This window comes from Pimephales promelas, chromosome 2 (assembly GCF_988280905.1).
Source record: "Pimephales promelas chromosome 2, fPimPro1.hap1.1, whole genome shotgun sequence".
NCBI classification, from domain to species: domain Eukaryota; kingdom Metazoa; phylum Chordata; class Actinopteri; order Cypriniformes; family Leuciscidae; genus Pimephales; species Pimephales promelas.
Genome location: NC_142770.1, coordinates 34,631,111 through 34,648,365, shown reverse-complemented (window position 1 = coordinate 34,648,365; position 17,255 = coordinate 34,631,111). Strand labels below are relative to the sequence as shown.

At 39.0% G+C, this 17,255-nt stretch overlaps 1 protein-coding gene and 1 long non-coding RNA gene across 3 annotated transcripts in view; one reads left to right on the top strand and one right to left on the bottom strand.

Annotated features, from left to right (window-relative positions):
- The window catches only part of LOC120475522 (ribonuclease inhibitor-like), a 457,326-nt gene that overhangs the window by 45,580 nt on the left and 394,491 nt on the right, over window positions 1–17,255 (top strand). The window lies entirely within an intron of this gene.
- Window positions 1,409–16,112, bottom strand: LOC148997256 (uncharacterized). The gene is made up of 3 exons (XR_016146058.1): window positions 15,865–16,112; window positions 2,081–2,249; window positions 1,409–1,847 (listed from the first exon to the last, which is right to left on the bottom strand). It is a non-coding gene; the product is annotated as an uncharacterized LOC148997256 (long non-coding RNA).

The following is a 17,255-nucleotide window of genomic DNA, read 5'->3' as shown; positions in this document are numbered from 1 at the left end:
ATAGTCAAACTTCTATTATCAGTGTTTTATGTTGAATGGGGATTTTAATGAAATAATTGGTGTATAGATAAGTGTTGAAATTTGAGAAACACTCCATTATTTTTTGTCAGAATGAGTAATTTTCTATTTATACCAAAATAATAATAATTAATATTATTAATAAAAGGCAAGCAACAGTAGCTATTGATTACAAAACCCACCCATTACATTAGTAATACATTGCAAAGACTACAGTGCAGAATTGTAAAGACTGTATCGATACAGTAGTTTTATTCAACATTTGTCAGATATTGGTAGTAACTTGACAAGTAAATTGATCATGTGTCTATAAATTGTTTAAAAAGATACTCCTTACACATTTAACCTTTACTCACTTTCGTTGCTCATTGTGCTCAATTTCATGCAATAATAATGGAATTTCTATCGCTTCCAGTTCATCTGCGATAAAGAAAGCAAACACCACGTGATCTGCCATGACTGACGTAATTGCAGCAAACTACGGGAACCAGAAAGTGTCCGACTTCACGTCTCCGTTTGCAGCTCCTCCCCGCCTGCACGCGGCTAATCTCGCCGATCGGTTGCATCCAGCCGCAGCCGATGTCGAACACACCTAATGTCATTTCCCTGCAGCTCTAGAGTCAGTCATGTGACATTTCCAGCTCAGGTGATTGAAAAAAAGGGTTATGTAGCATAGGGTTGTTTACTCAACTGCAAAGGACGTTTTATGCAAAAAAATGATGATAATGACAAGAAAGAACCCTTTTGGCACAAACGTTCTTATATATATATATATATATATATATATATATATATATATGTGTGTGTGTGTGTGTGTGTGCGTGGGTGTGTGTGTATTGCGATTCTGAAACGGGATTGGCTGATTTTAACAGTGTGTGAGCTAACTTACCTGAGGGCATAAGACACGCTCTTACGCCGTTTTTTCTTTCTTTCAAAACAACAATGACATTTTAAGCTACATTACCTCAGACATGAGGCTTGTTTAAGATGAGCAAAATCTGCGCAGAACCGATCACCGGTGATCAGCGCGAGATGCATGCCGGTTAGAAATGTGTCCGAGACAAGTGTGTAATCCATCAGCCGTAAGTTGAAGCCTCGCGGGAGCCGCCATTGTAGCAGAGCATCTCCTGCTGTTAGCATCCCATTGACTCCCATTCATTTTGGCGTCACTTTGACAGCGAATAACTTAGGAAATGTTGCTCCCATAATGTAATGTAATAGTTGAATGACAGTGGATTATGAACTCGCCAAAATGGAAAAGAAAGCCCAACTGGACACAGGATCAGTTACTGCTGCTGACCCAGTTGGTGCTAGAAAAAAAAAAAAAACATAATAAAAGTGAAATTCAGCGCTGGGATATCAAGCAAAACTAAGCGTGAGACATGAAGAGGATTTGTTTGCAGATGAATGCAGCATTCCCGCCTGTGTCGCGGACCCCGGACGACTGCGAGAGGCGCTGGTATGCGCTACAATCCTTTGTGAAAAGGTCTTAGTGAGTTAGGAGTCCTCTCGACTTCTTTTAAGCCGTCCCAGACTTAGGTGCTACTTTTAGGGCTAAAATGCTTCGTGAATTACTCTTAGTGAAAAAAATTAGGAGTCTTAAAGTTAGGAGTGACACGCCCCTTATTTTTAGGAGTTTCTCCTAAATTCGCCAGTTACTTTTAGCCTTAAAATTCTTTGTGAATACGGCCCCAGGTCTTCAACTGCTGATGGATGTCAGTGATGATGATGATGATGATGATGAAGATGTCAGTGATGTGTGTTCTTGAGAACATGATGAAGGGTTTGATGAGAATCACTCTTTACAGGCTCATCTGGATCACAGGACACTAGAAAAATACACATATATGCACATTATCCTCATATACTTTGTTTTGAATTTTTATATGTATTGTGATCTTGATCAATAACACAATCTGTAAATGTTTAATGACTGCAGAAAGTCAGTCTGATGAATTTGTCTGAATGTGACACTTTATGACAGGAGAGAAAACAACAGAAATCTAACACTGAAACTCAAAAATGTGTCAAAATATTATAAAGTTAATGATCAAACACTCACAGTCTGGCGTTAGTTTCTTCATACTGTCACATCAAACACGTGTCTGTCCTCTTTCCTCTCGTGATTCACTGGTTTGTGTGTCATTTCTGTCCTCCGTGTTTCTCTCAGTCTTCTTGTTTTCTGCTGATCTGTGATTTCTGCTGATTTTCTTCCTCCTCTTCATTTGAACCTGTTCAATCACACAGACAGAGTTTCATTAAAGTGATATAACATCATATCATGAGACATCAAATTAATCCTTAAAGGGATACTCCACTTTTTTTGGAAATAGGCTCAAACACAACACTTATAATACAATGACACCTAATGGTTACTCCAAGATACTACATCCGGTGTCAGAGTTAAAGGGATACTCCACTTTTTTTTGGAAATAGGCTCATTTTACAACTCCCCCAGAGTTAAACAGTTGAGTTTCACCGTTTTCAAATGAATTAAGACGATTTTCTGATATTTAGAAGAATATCTGTAGCCAGACAGTTTCTGGTCTCATTGACTACCATAGTATATAGTAAAAATTCCCCTCAAATTACCTACTATAGCCCTATTCGCACGGGATTAGTATTATCGGTGACCTGTAGTAATATGTAATAATTGCAGAGTTTGTCTGTGATCTTTATCAAGTGCGAATCGGCCATGTCTGTAATTTGTAAAGTAAAAATTCCCCCGCAAATTACCTACTATATTTTGCCGAACACCGAGGTTCTGTGATAATACTAGTCCCGTGCGAATCGACATCTCTGTGATTTGGCCCGATCGTATATAATTTTTTCAAGGTTTTTGTTTCATCTGCGGAGAATAGAGGCTGAGTTGGAGTGTTTTGATAGTATTTTGGGTGCGGGGTCATTTCGCGAGTACAACTATACAATTTGCAGAAAGAGAAAGCTGAAAACCATCAGAAACAAGAAAACAAAAAGAATGATGAACGTTAGATGGAGATGAATGACATGTTTAGCAGCATACGGTAAGGACAATTCTTCTGTCTATCCATCATAAATGTGCATCTGTCCATCATAAAAGTGCATCTGTCCATCATAAATGTGCATCTATCCATCATAAATGTGCATCTATCCATCATAAAAGTGCATCTGTCCATCATAAAAGTGCATCTATCCATCATAAATGTGCATCTATCCATCATAAATGTGCATCTATCCATCATAAAAGTGCATCTGTCCATCATAAATGTGCATCTGTCCATCATAAATGTGCATCTGTCCATCATAAATGTGCATCTGTCCATCATAAATGTGCATCTGTCCATCATAAATGTGCATCTGTCCATCATAAAAGTGCATCTGTCCATCATAAAAGTGCATCTGTCCATCATAAAAGTGCATCTGTCCATCATAAAAGTGCATCTGTCCATCATAAATGTGCATCTATCCATCATAAAAGTGCATCTGTCCATCATAAATGTGCATCTGTCCATCATAAAAGTGCATCTGTCCATCATAAAAGTGCATCTGTCCATCATAAATGTGCATCTATCCATCATAAAAGTGCATCTGTCCATCATAAATGTGCATCTGTCCATCATAAAAGTGCATCTATCCATCATAAAAGTGCATCTGTTCATCATAAATGTGCATCTATCCATCATAAATGTGCATCTATCCATCATAAAAGTGCATCTGTCCATCATAAATGTGCATCTATCCATCATAAATGTGCATCTATCCATCATAAAAGTGCATCTGTCCATCATAAAAGTGCATCTATCCATCATAAAAGTGCATCTATCCATCATAAAAGTGCATCTGTCCATCATAAAAGTGCATCTATCCATCATAAATGTGCATCTGTCCATCATAAATGTGCATCTATCCATCATAAATGTGCATCTGTCCATCATAAATGTGCATCTGTCCATCATAAATGTGCATCTATCCATCATAAATGTGCATCTGTCCATCATAAATGTGCATCTATCCATCATAAATGTGCATCTGTCCATCATAAATGTAGCTGTCGCACATAGTGTATTTTCTTGCTGAATATTCATCTTCTTTTGAAAGTTTTGTTTTGTTTGTTTTATTAATGTTGTATAATACTCTTTTGGGAATTGTATTTTATTTGCATGATAGTTTGGTAATAGTGACACCTACTGGAGAAAATGAGTGACATAAGACGTACTGGTCATGTGATTTGATTTTGCGTGAACACGGAAAGAAAGAAGAAACTGAGAGACATGAGGTGTCGCACACGAATTGAGAGGTGTGAAATTAAGAAGAGTTTTGATCAAAATATGTCTCCTAATGTCTCCTGAATCCTGATTAGAAGGCACACGGTATGTTTGTACATATCTTGTTTATCGTTTATGTGTATTGATGTGTATTGATTTGAAGTAATAAGCTAAATTGAATAACGTCATGGAAAAATCACTTCTTCACAAATTTGATTGTAATTTTGGTTTATTTTCAGTTTTTTCACGGTGTCCATTTGATGTTTGTGATGGTAAAATGTCATGATTCTTGAGAAGAAGACATTAAATATAAAAGACATCGAAGGCATCAGTTGAAGCGTGACTTTTTCTGATCTGGAGAAAACATTCAGGAGCCGTTATAGTGAAAAAACGTGCATTCACCCTGCCTGGAAGAGTGCAAGAGTTCATCGTGGAAAAGGAAGATCGCCAGACCTCGATGTGAAGCGCCTACAACGTTCAGTCGACCCCGGTAGAACACTACAGCCATTGGTGAAAGTGAGGACGTCGCCATTCAATTGTCCAACGCGATTTCGTCGCATTGAAACTATTGCCTTTCGCGTGACTGCATCCCTTGCTGTGCTGAAGTGCAACGCAAGAAGATATTGCTGCAGTGACGACCGACAGCCACAAGGCGGCAACGTTGCAAAGTTTTCGGACAATGTAGCTGTCAATAAGAGTTGCTACCTTTGGATTTGAAGGTCAGACTGTGTCTTTTCAACTTGAAATTTAATTTCTTGGTTGCCTTAACATTTATTCTGGTTGAAATTGTGCAAATAGTTTAAACAAATATTTGCATTTGATAATTTTCTAAATAGATAGAAGTGTGTAACTTGTTTAAAAACTGACATTTTGCAATTTCCACATTACAGCTTGTTATCAGTGTTTAAAGCTTAATAGTGTGGTATACATCAAGTTACGAACATGGATCAAAATAGATCAGACATTTGTGTCTTAGACCAAGTGATTCAAGCTCTTGAAGAAGAAAAGGCAGAATTAGAGGGGAAATTAGAAACGGAAATTGATGCCTCTGGTAGAGAAAAATGTGAACAACGCTTAGCTGAAATTAATGCAGATCTGGAAGTTAATAAGACGAGATTCCAGGAATTATCATCACAAGTTGAGCAAGAAGTTAGGCGATCAGAAAGAGAAAGGCGTCCTACAGAAAAAATGCTTGAGTTTAAACATGACGAGTTGGCAAAAAGAGAACGGAAGTTTATGTTCATTTACTTAAACTTTAAAGCTGAAGCTCAATTTGTCAGATCTAAACTGAAAGAAGAGTGCTCTCAAACTGAGTTAGATGATATGATAGTGACGGCAGAGAAACGTGAAGCAGAGTTAAAACAAATTTATGAGAGTATTCGCGCACTGAACGTACCATCTCAAGATATAAGAAGGAGAATGGATAGCTGCACTTCAGTTACTAGTGAAATAACTACACTACTGAAAAGACGATGCGCAGAAGTTGGCACAAAGGAGTTTGATGCTGAAGCTGTAAAGGAAACACTCCTTCAGTTACTGCAAAGAGATGACGCCAGGTCAATTTATGGTTCAACTGTGTCGAGAGCTGAACGAGATAGTCAGCAAGGAAGTCATATGTCAGCAAAAAGGGCGGAAGCAGCGGCACGCTTGGCTGCGAAACGTGCTGAACTAAAGAGAGAAAAGGAAATCTCAGCTCAAAGAAAAGAGGTACTAGCCCAACAAGAGAGGTTAAAAATGCTGGAGGAACAAAGGGATCTTGAAGTAATGGAAGCTGAATACAGTGTGTATGCAGAAGAGGAATCAAGATTGAATGCTGAAATAGGAGATGCTAAAGAAAAAAGCACCATGCCTCCAAGTCAGTTTCCTCTGCATCACGAAAACGTTTCACGCATCAAGGTTTCCCAAGAAACTTCAGCTCAACCTTGCTCTGAAAAAGAGCTTGAGAAAAGAGTAGATGATGTCTTGTTAGTGAAAGCTCTAAAAGAATCCCTGGCAATGACTAAACTTCCAGCTCCAGAGCCATTCACGTTTACGGGTGATCCACTTAAGTTCACTGAATGGTGCACCTGCTTTAAAGCCTTGATCGAAACAAACTGTACAAGCCCAGGACATCGCTTGTTCTATCTGAAAAGATACATAAGTGGAGATGCGCTTAGTGTACTAGAGGGAACATTTTATAGGAGTGATGAGGATGCTTACACACAAGCTTGGGATGCCCTGAACAAACGTTATGGACACCCCTTTGTAGTTCAAAGAGCGTTTAGAACAAAGCTAAACAATTGGCCAAAACTTGGACCCAAAGAATCACTGAAATTAAGGGAGTTTAGTGATTTCCTCATCTCTTGCAAAAATGCAATGCCTCATGTACATGGTTTGAGGGTTTTGGACGATTGTGAAGAAAACCAGAAATTGCTTCAGAAACTACCTGACTGGATAACAACTCGCTGGAATAGGTATGTCACTAAGGCATTAGATGAAGAGAAGCCATACCCCAGCTTCACTGAGTTTGCAGACTTTGTGGCAGAGGAGGCACGTATTGCATGTAATCCTGTTTCCTCTCTATTTGCTTTAAAACATGCAGATGAAAAGTCTGACAAGGAGCAGAAACGTATCAAGGCCAGTGCTCTGACACAAAATGTTAAACCCATTGCAAGGAGTGCATTGGAAAGAGAGAAAGGCTCCAAACCAAGCCCTTCGGTCACTCGGGATAATAGACAAATAGAATGTGTCTGCTGTCAGCAAAATCATTTCATATACAAATGTGAAAGGTTTGCAGCTATGCCTCTTGAGGAGAAGAAAAGGTTTGTCCTCAACAACAAGATGTGCTTTGCTTGTCTCAGAGTCGGCCATGTCTCTAAAAACTGTAGAAAGCGAGCTACTTGCAACATCTGCAGGCAGAGTCACCCCTCTCCACTTCACGAAGAACGCTCTCAAGGAGGAAAGCCAGAAGATTCATCTGATGAAAGGGCTTCCACTAGCTTATGCAGTGTGGAGATGGATAATGGTAATCACACTTCGATGATTGTTCCAGTATGGCTCTCTTGTGCTACAAAGGACAGCACAGAAATCTTAGCCTACGCATTGCTGGACACGCAGAGCAGTAATACCTTTATCAATCAAGACATCTGTGATAAACTTCAAGCAAACACAGAACCTGTGAAATTAAAGCTGTCCACAATGACTGATAGAGCTTCAATAGAGAATTGTCAGAGAGCTATTGGACTAAGAGTGAGAGGTTATAGTCTGCAAGAGTACATCGAGTTGCCACCCGTATACACTCGAGAATACATTCCCTTGGAACGAGATAGCATTCCTACTTGCAAAAAGGCTCAGAAATGGATGCATCTGCTCAGTGTTGCAGACGAGATGCCAGATTTGTTAAATTGTCCTGTAGGTCTTCTAATTGGCTTTGATTGTCCAAGAGCTCTGAAGCCAACCCAGGTGATATCAGGGAAGGATCATGAACCATACGCAGTCAAAACAGACTTAGGCTGGAGTATAGTGGGATCCATAACACCCCATACTTGCTCTAGAAACATAGCAGGATTCTGTCATCGCATTTCTGTGAAGGAACTCCCGGCAATCACTCCTGCTGCTGTAATAAGGACGTTAGAAGCAGATTTTCGGGATACAGACTCAAGAGAAAAGACAATATCTCAGGAGGACATTCAATTTCTTCAACAGTTGGATAAAATGACTCAACACAACAAAGAAGGACATGTGGAAATGCCCTTACCTTTCAGAGAGCGTCCTCAATTACCGAACAATAAGCAGCTTGCTACGGTTCGTTTGAAACATTTGAAAAGAAAACTGGAGAGAAATCCCAAGTACAGAGAAGATTATCTGAGATTTATGGATAGTATCTTTAGAGATGGTGATGCCGAAGAAGCAGATGCTACATCAAAAGAAGGCAATGTATGGTACATTCCGCACCATGGGGTGTACCATCCCAGAAAGCCGGAAAAAATAAGAGTGGTATTTGACTGCTCAGCCAAATTTGAAGGTACATGTCTAAATGACCACTTACTCACAGGACCAGACTTAACAAATGCTCTAACTGGAGTTTTGTGCAGATTTCGTGAGCATCAGATTGCAATTGCCTGTGATGTGGAGAAGATGTTCCACCGCTTTCACGTCAGTCCAGATGATCGTGATTTCCTGAGATTCCTATGGTGGGAAGACGGGAACACCGAAAGGGAACCCAAGGAATACCGCATGCGAGTGCATATCTTTGGAGCTGCCTCCTCTCCAGGTTGTGCGAACTACGGCATGAAATATCTTGCCAGCAAATATGAGAAGGACTATCCACTGGCAGCGAGCTTCATTCGCAAAAATTTCTATGTGGATGATGGACTTGTCAGCGTTGATTCCATTGAGAAGGCCAACGAGTTGGTTAGTGAAGCGCAAGAAGCCTTGGCTAAGGGAAAACTGCGTTTACACAAGTTTGTGTCTAATAGCAGAGAAGTATTGAATGCAATTTCAGAGAGCGAACGTGCCAGTGTAGTGAAGGATGTCGATCTAAACTACAATGAGCTTCCAATGCAGAGTGTACTGGGAGTAAAGTGGAACATAGAGACTGATACATTCTCCTTCAAAGTTGACCTGAACGAAAAGGCTGCCACTCGACGAGGAATTCTGTCAGTTGTTGCCAGTGTGTACGATCCATTAGGTTTTCTCGCTCCCTATATCTTGACTGGGAAGAGAGTGCTCCAGGAGATGTGCAAACGAGGGGTAGGATGGGATGAAGCTCTTCCCTCTGATCTGAAGCCAAAGTGGGATGCATGGATTCATGACTTGAAGAATCTCCAAAAGGTCAAAATACCACGATGCTTAATTCCTGGAAATATAGGCAGAATTCAGAAAATAGAGCTACATCATTTTTCAGACGCTAGCAGCGAGGGTTATGGCCAGTGTTCATACATCAGGATTGTTGCTGATGAACAAGTACATTGTGCACTGATCATGGGTAAGGCCAGAGTAGCTCCTTCAAGGGTTTTCAGCATACCACGCCTTGAGCTGACCGCAGCCACAGTTTCTGCGGCAGTAAGTCATGTTCTTAGAGAAGAGCTTGATCTGAAGGTAAATGAGGAGTTTTTCTGGACTGATTCCCAGGTGGTGCTGGGGTATATCAAGAACGAGGCCCGGCGCTTCCATGTCTTTGTATCTAACCGTGTACAGAAAATAAGAGACTCTTCAGATCCAAGACAATGGTTCTACGTGGAAACAAGTCAAAATCCTGCAGATTGTGCATCTAGGGGTCTCAAGGTGGCAGACCTGATGGATTCAAGTTGGTTAACAGGTCCCAAGTTCTTATGGGAACGAGAGATTAGCACTCATGAAAAATCCCCAGTGCTTCTTGTAGGTGATCCTGAGGTAAAGGTCCTGAAAACAGATTCCTGTGTAAGAGGTAGCTTTCTTGAAAGACTCTCAAGATTCTCAGATTGGAATAAAGCTCTCCAAACTATTGCTAGGATCAAAAGACTGGTAAACAAAGACAAGTCAGGGTCCATTAGTGTAGAGGAGAAACAGAAAGCAGCTCTTGTGCTCATCAAGGCAGCACAAAGAGAAGCCTTTGAAGAAGAACTGAAATTGCTGAGTCAAAACCCTGCTAAGCTGCCAAAGAATAACAAGTTATACCAACTTGATCCCATTCTCGAGAATGAACTGCTTAGAGTTGGAGGACGATTAAGAAAGTCTAGCGCAGCATTTGAGTTGAAACATCCAGTAATTCTTCCTAAGGAAGGCATCGTCACACAACTAATACTTGACCATTGTCACAAGAAAACTCAACATCAGGGCCGAGGTCAAACCTTGAATGAGCTCAGAGCCAATGGATATTGGATATTAGGTGCAAGCAATGTAGTGGCTAAGAACATCAAAAATTGTGTTACTTGCAGAAAGATGCGTAGATCAGTCGAAGAACAACGTATGGCTGACCTTCCAGCTGACCGAGTGGAACCCTCACCTCCATTCTCGTATTCTGGTATCGACTGTTTCGGCCCCTTCTACACAAAACAAGGTCGGAAAGAATTCAAGAGGTATGGACTGTTGTTTACGTGCATGAGTTCCAGGGCTGTACATTTAGAGATGCTAGAAGATCTTTCCACCGATGCATTTCTGAATGCCTTAAGATGTTTCATAGCAATCAGAGGAGCTGTGCGACAGATCAGATCCGACCAAGGCATGAATTTCGTGGGGGCTAAGAACGAGCTGGAGAAAGGTTTGAAAGATCTGGATCAAGAGAGGATCACTACCTATCTTGCAAGCAAACAATGTGACTTCCTTATGAATGTTCCTGAAGCAAGCCATATGGGAGGTGTGTGGGAACGCCAAATAAGGACTGTAAGGAGTGTGATGAACGCTGTTCTGGCACAAGCTAAAGGAAGACTGGATGACACTTCATTAAGAACATTTTTCTACGAGGCAATGTCAATTGTAAATAGTCGTCCGCTTACCACAAACACAATAAATGACCCAGAGAGTGTTGAGCCTTTGACACCTAATCATTTGCTCACGATGAAGACCTCAGTGCCTCTTCCTCCTCCTGGCAAATTTGTTCGGGAAGATTTGTATGCTAGGAAAAGATGGAGGAGAGTGCAGTACCTGTCGGAACAGTTTTGGGGCAGATGGCGCAAAGAATACCTGGCCAACTTAAGCCTCAGACAGCAATGGCACAGGCCTAGAAGAAATGTTCATGTTGGAGATGTAGTAATTCTCAGAGGACAATGTTCCCAGAAATGAATGGAGACTAGCTAGAGTCGTTGAGACAAGTGCAGACGATGATGGGTTGGTGCGAAAGGTTAAACTCCAAATGGGACAAAGGAAGTTAGGAAAAAAGGGTGAGCGATTGACACAAATATCCCTTTTGGAGCGTCCAATCCAAAAATTAGTAGTAATAGTTGAAAACAACTCTTAAATAATGCGTGAAACCTAAAAATGGGATTAAACGGATTAGTTTTGACGCATCTAAAATAGTTTAATTCAAATAATGGTTAAATAACACTGGTTGTGAAAGTGTTGGAAGATGAATGCAAGTTAAGTGACAGCTCATAAGAAAATTACAGGATTCATTTAATTTGTTCAAGTTATTACTGACATAAATCCTTTGTAATTTTGGTGGCAGTGTAGCTGTCGCACATAGTGTATTTTCTTGCTGAATATTCATCTTCTTTTGAAAGTTTTGTTTTGTTTGTTTTATTAATGTTGTATAATACTCTTTTGGGAATTGTATTTTATTTGCATGATAGTTTGGTAATAGTGACACCTACTGGAGAAAATGAGTGACATAAGACGTACTGGTCATGTGATTTGATTTTGCGTGAACACGGAAAGAAAGAAGAAACTGAGAGACATGAGGTGTCGCACACGAATTGAGAGGTGTGAAATTAAGAAGAGTTTTGATCAAAATATGTCTCCTAATGTCTCCTGAATCCTGATTAGAAGGCACACGGTATGTTTGTACATATCTTGTTTATCGTTTATGTGTATTGATGTGTATTGATTTGAAGTAATAAGCTAAATTGAATAACGTCATGGAAAAATCACTTCTTCACAAATTTGATTGTAATTTTGGTTTATTTTCAGTTTTTTCACGGTGTCCATTTGATGTTTGTGATGGTAAAATGTCATGATTCTTGAGAAGAAGACATTAAATATAAAAGACATCGAAGGCATCAGTTGAAGCGTGACTTTTTCTGATCTGGAGAAAACATTCAGGAGCCGTTATAATAAATGTGCATCTGTCCATCATAAATGTGCATCTATCCATCATAAATGTGCATCTGTCCATCATAAATGTGCATCTATCCATCATAAATGTGCATCTGTCCATCATAAATGTGCATCTGTCCATCATAAATGTGCATCTGTCCATCATAAATGTGCATCTATCCATCATAAATGTGCATCTGTCCATCATAAATGTGCATCTATCCATCATAAATGTGCATCTGTCCATCATAAATGTGCATCTGTCCATCATAAATGTGCATCTTTCCATCATAAATGTGCATCTGTCCATCATAAATGTGCATCTGTCCATCATAAAAGTGCATCTATCCATCATAAATGTGCATCTATCCATCATAAAAGTGCATCTGTCCAACATAAATGTGCATGTGTCCATCATAAATGTGCATCTATCATCATAAAAGTGCATCTGTCCATCATAAATGTGCATCTATCCATCATAAAAGTGCATCTGTCCATCATAAATGTGCATCTGTCCATCATAAATGTGCATCTGTCCATCATAAATGTGCATCTGTCCATCATAAATGTGCATCTGTCCATCATAAATGTGCATCTGTCCATCATAAATGTGCATCTATCCATCATAAATGTGCATCTGTCCATCATAAATGTGCATCTATCATCATAAAAGTGCATCTGTCCATCATAAAAGTGCATCTGTCCATCATAAATGTGCATCTGTCCATCATAAAAGTGCATCTGTCCATCATAAAAGTGCATCTGTCCATCATAAATGTGCATCTATCCATCATAAAAGTGCATCTGTCCATCATAAATGTGCATGTGTCCATCATAAATGTGCATCTGTCCATCATAAATGTGCATCTGTCCATCATAAAAGTGCATCTGTCCATCATAAAAGTGCATCTGTCCATCATAAAAGTGCATCTATCCATCATAAATGTGCATCTATCCATCATAAATGTGCATCTGTCCATCATAAATGTGCATCTGTTCATCATAAAAGTGCATCTATCCATCATAAATGTGCATCTGTCCATCATAAATGTGCATCTGTCCATCATAAAAGTGCATCTATCCATCATTAATATGCATCTATCCATCATAAAAGTGCATCTATCCATCATAAAAGTGCATCTGTTCATCATAAAAGTGCATCTGTCCATCATAAATGTGCATCTGTCCATCATAAAAGTGCATCTATCCATCATAAAAGTGCATCTATCATCATAAAAGTGCATCTATCATCATAAAAGTGCATCTGTCCATCATAAATGTGCATCTGTCCATCATAAAAGTGCATCTGTCCATCATAAAAGTGCATCTGTCCATCATAAAAGTGCATCTATCCATCTATCCATCATAAAAGTGCATCTGTCCATCATAAAAGTGCATCTGTCCATCATAAAAGTGCATCTGTCCATCATAAATGTGCATCTGTCCATCATAAAAGTGCATCTGTCCATCATAAAAGTGCATCTGTCCATCATAAATGTGCATCTATCCATCATAAATGTGCATCTGTCCATCATAAATGTGCATCTGTCCATCATAAATGTGCATCTGTCCATCATAAATGTGCATCTGTCCATCATAAAAGTGCATCTATCCATCATAAATGTGCATCTGTCCATCATAAATGTGCATCTGTCCATCATAAATGTGCATCTGTCCATCATAAATGTGCATCTGTTCATCATAAAAGTGCATCTGTCCATCATAAATGTGCATCTGTTCATCATAAATGTGCATCTGTCCATCATAAAAGTGCATCTATCCATCATAAAAGTGCATCTATCCATCATAAATGTGCATCTGTCCATCATAAATGTGCATCTATCCATCATAAAAGTGCATCTGTCCATCATAAATGTGCATCTGTCCATCATAAAAGTGCATCTGTCCATCATAAAAGTGCATCTGTCCATCATAAATGTGCATCTGTCCATCATAAAAGTGCATCTGTCCATCATAAATGTGCATCTGTCCATCATAAAAGTGCATCTGTCCATCATAAAAGTGCATCTGTCCATCATAAATGTGCATATATCCATCATAAAAGTGCATCTATCCATCATAAAAGTGCATCTGTCCATCATAAATGTGCATCTGTTCATCATAAATGTGCATCTGTCCATCATAAATGTGCATCTGTCCATCATAAATGTGCATCTGTCCATCATAAAAGTGCATCTATCCATCATAAAAGTGCATCTGTCCATCATAAATGTGCATCTGTCCATCATAAAAGTGCATCTGTCCATCATAAATGTGCATCTGTTCATCATAAATGTGCATCTGTCCATCATAAATGTGCATCTGTCCATCATAAATGTGCATCTGTCCATCATAAAAGTGCATCTATCCATCATAAAAGTGCATCTGTCCATCATAAATGTGCATCTGTCCATCATAAATGTGCATCTGTCCATCATAAATGTGCATCTGTCCATCATAAATGTGCATCTGTCCATCATAAATGTGCATCTGTCCATCATAAAAGTGCATCTATCCATCATAAAAGTGCATCTGTCCATCATAAATGTGCATCTGTCCATCATAAAAGTGCATCTATCCATCATAAATGTGCATCTGTCCATCATAAAAGTGCATCTGTCCATCATAAATGTGCATCTGTCCATCATAAATGTGCATCTGTCCATCATAAAAGTGCATCTATCCATCATAAAAGTGCATCTGTCCATCATAAATGTGCATCTGTCCATCATAAAAGTGCATCTATCCATCATAAAAGTGCATCTGTCCATCATAAATGTGCATCTATCCATCATAAATGTGCATCTGTCCATCATAAAAGTGCATCTGTCCATCATAAAAGTGCATCTGTCCATCATAAATGTGCATCTGTCCATCATAAATGTGCATCTATCCATCATAAATGTGCATCTGTCCATCATAAATGTGCATCTGTCCATCATAAATGTGCATCTATCCATCATAAAAGTGCATCTATCCATCATAAATGTGCATCTGTCCATCATAAATGTGCATCTGTCCATCATAAATGTGCATCATCATGGTTGAAAGCTCCAAGAAATACTTGACAGTGAATTCACAAAACAGGTTATTCACATATAATCGTTTGCCCTTTGGAGTTGCTTCAGCTCCTGCTATCTCCCAGAGAACAATGGAGGGATTGTTGCAAAGTATTCTTGAAGTACTTGTTTATCTAGATGATATATTAGTGATTGGCATAAGTCAAGAAAGTCACTTGAAGACACTGAATGAAGTGTGAAGTGGAGGTATAATGTTTTATTCTTTAAGTAATATTATAGGTATTTAACTTAAGAAGGACGGGATGTAGTATCTTGGAGTAACCACTAGGTGTCAGTCTATTACAGGTGTTGTCCTGGAAAACAGTTGAAGAAGATGGTAGAGGGAGTGAAGACATGGGAGGAATGGTGTGTTGTGTGTTGCAACAAATTAAGTAAAGTATTCACTTGAACTAGTCGGCTTCTTGAAAAGATACTACACCGGTCTATTATGTAAACGAGCAATGGAATGTAATTAAAATTACAACTCTGATGGAATAAACAAACCGTCAGATAATTAATGTGGAATTGGTCTAAAATCATTGATTATAATGGTAACATTAAAATTTCAACAGTCCACGCCCTTACAAAAAATGACTGCAGTTTTCAGAAGTAATACTGTAGTTTTACTGCAATACAACTGAAGGTTTGCTGTGAAAACAATCCAAAAAATCTGGCATGTCAAGACACATCTTCCCTGTTGGTCCTGATCCCACTGGAAGCACTATCAGCACGAGCTACACGACTCTTCAACCGGGAAATCATGGGAAATAAATATGTGGGCTGCTAATAAACTTATAACTGAATGAAGGCATGCTTTATTTTCAGTTTCTTACCTTTGCTGCTGTGATTTCATCTGGACTGGTTTTTCCAGGAGACTTGCACTGGAGGAACATTCATCAGCCTCTCATCCTAACATGTTCTTGAAAATACATGTTTAAAATATCCTCTGAGAACCTGTTTACTGAATGATTGACAAAAGAAGATATCAAAAATGTATCAGCTTTAAAAAAAAAAAAACATAAACCGCTGATCCTGCTCACGTATACTCCGTTTTCTTTCTACGTTCAACCGTTTCTACCGATCCTCATTAACAGTGCAGTGGGTGTGTCGTGAATTTCTACCTGAACCAGTGAGAAGGAGGTCACTGCAGAGCAATAAAAGGCGTGCCTCAATTTTGGGCCTCAAAACTCTCTGCCTGGTTTGCTAAAACTTGAGTGGGTGATTCTTAATACTTGAATACGCTTTTCTCATCAGATATGAGTGCGAAAGCGGTGAAATAAGAAGAGAGGTCACCTGTCCTGTGTATGGATGTAAATGGATTTGTGTAAACTCTCATTTTACGTCAGTTAACATTAATTAGTTTGTGTAAATTTATTTGCAACATGATTAAGAAAAGCTCCAAGAGGTCTGCCACTTACAATCTATCGCTAACCATTATTTGAAAACATTGCTCGACCGATACAGGATTTTGAAGGCCGATACCGATACAAATATTTGTTGGTTTTAAAATCCGATATTCCGATATATTGGCCGATATATATATTTTTTTTTTTCAGGAATGCACAACAAAACATTAACAGATTTCCCTAACATTAGTTAGTTATGAAGTGACTTTGCTGTCACCCGGTGTCTTATTTTGGCTTATTTTAGAATGCTCTAAATTACAGTTTTTCCCCATTCATTTCTATGGGTGCCCATTTTTGACCCAAATACAAGATTAAGAAGGTTTTTTTTTTCCACCCACTTAACATTGTAGAATTGAGTCAAAAAAAAAATATTGTGTGTGTTCAGGAGACAAACTTAGGAAAAGCAGCCAAGTCTTGTACCGCTCAGATCAAGGGAAGTATTTCTTAAAAATAAATCAAAACTATTTTGATTTGTCCAGAATATGGTTTTAGGGTTAAGACGAACATTTGTTTTTATCTGGACGCCCTCCTGTGGTGAACTGTGTGAATTACACTGCTGTCATTTTACCCATAAACATTTAAAGATTTGAGTCAGCGAAATAGATAAATCGACTCTGCAAGAATTCTGGTGTGTGTTCACGTGAAATGAAAAAAGTTCAAACGAATATTATTCTCTCCACGAGCCAAAGGTAACGTTAAGTTAGAGTATAATTTAATATTGATCCAAACATGAATGACGAGTCACGCAGGTCCTGTGCTCCTCCGCAGCGGTAAGACCAGAACCAGTATAAAATAGTCCGAATATAAACGCTTATTAT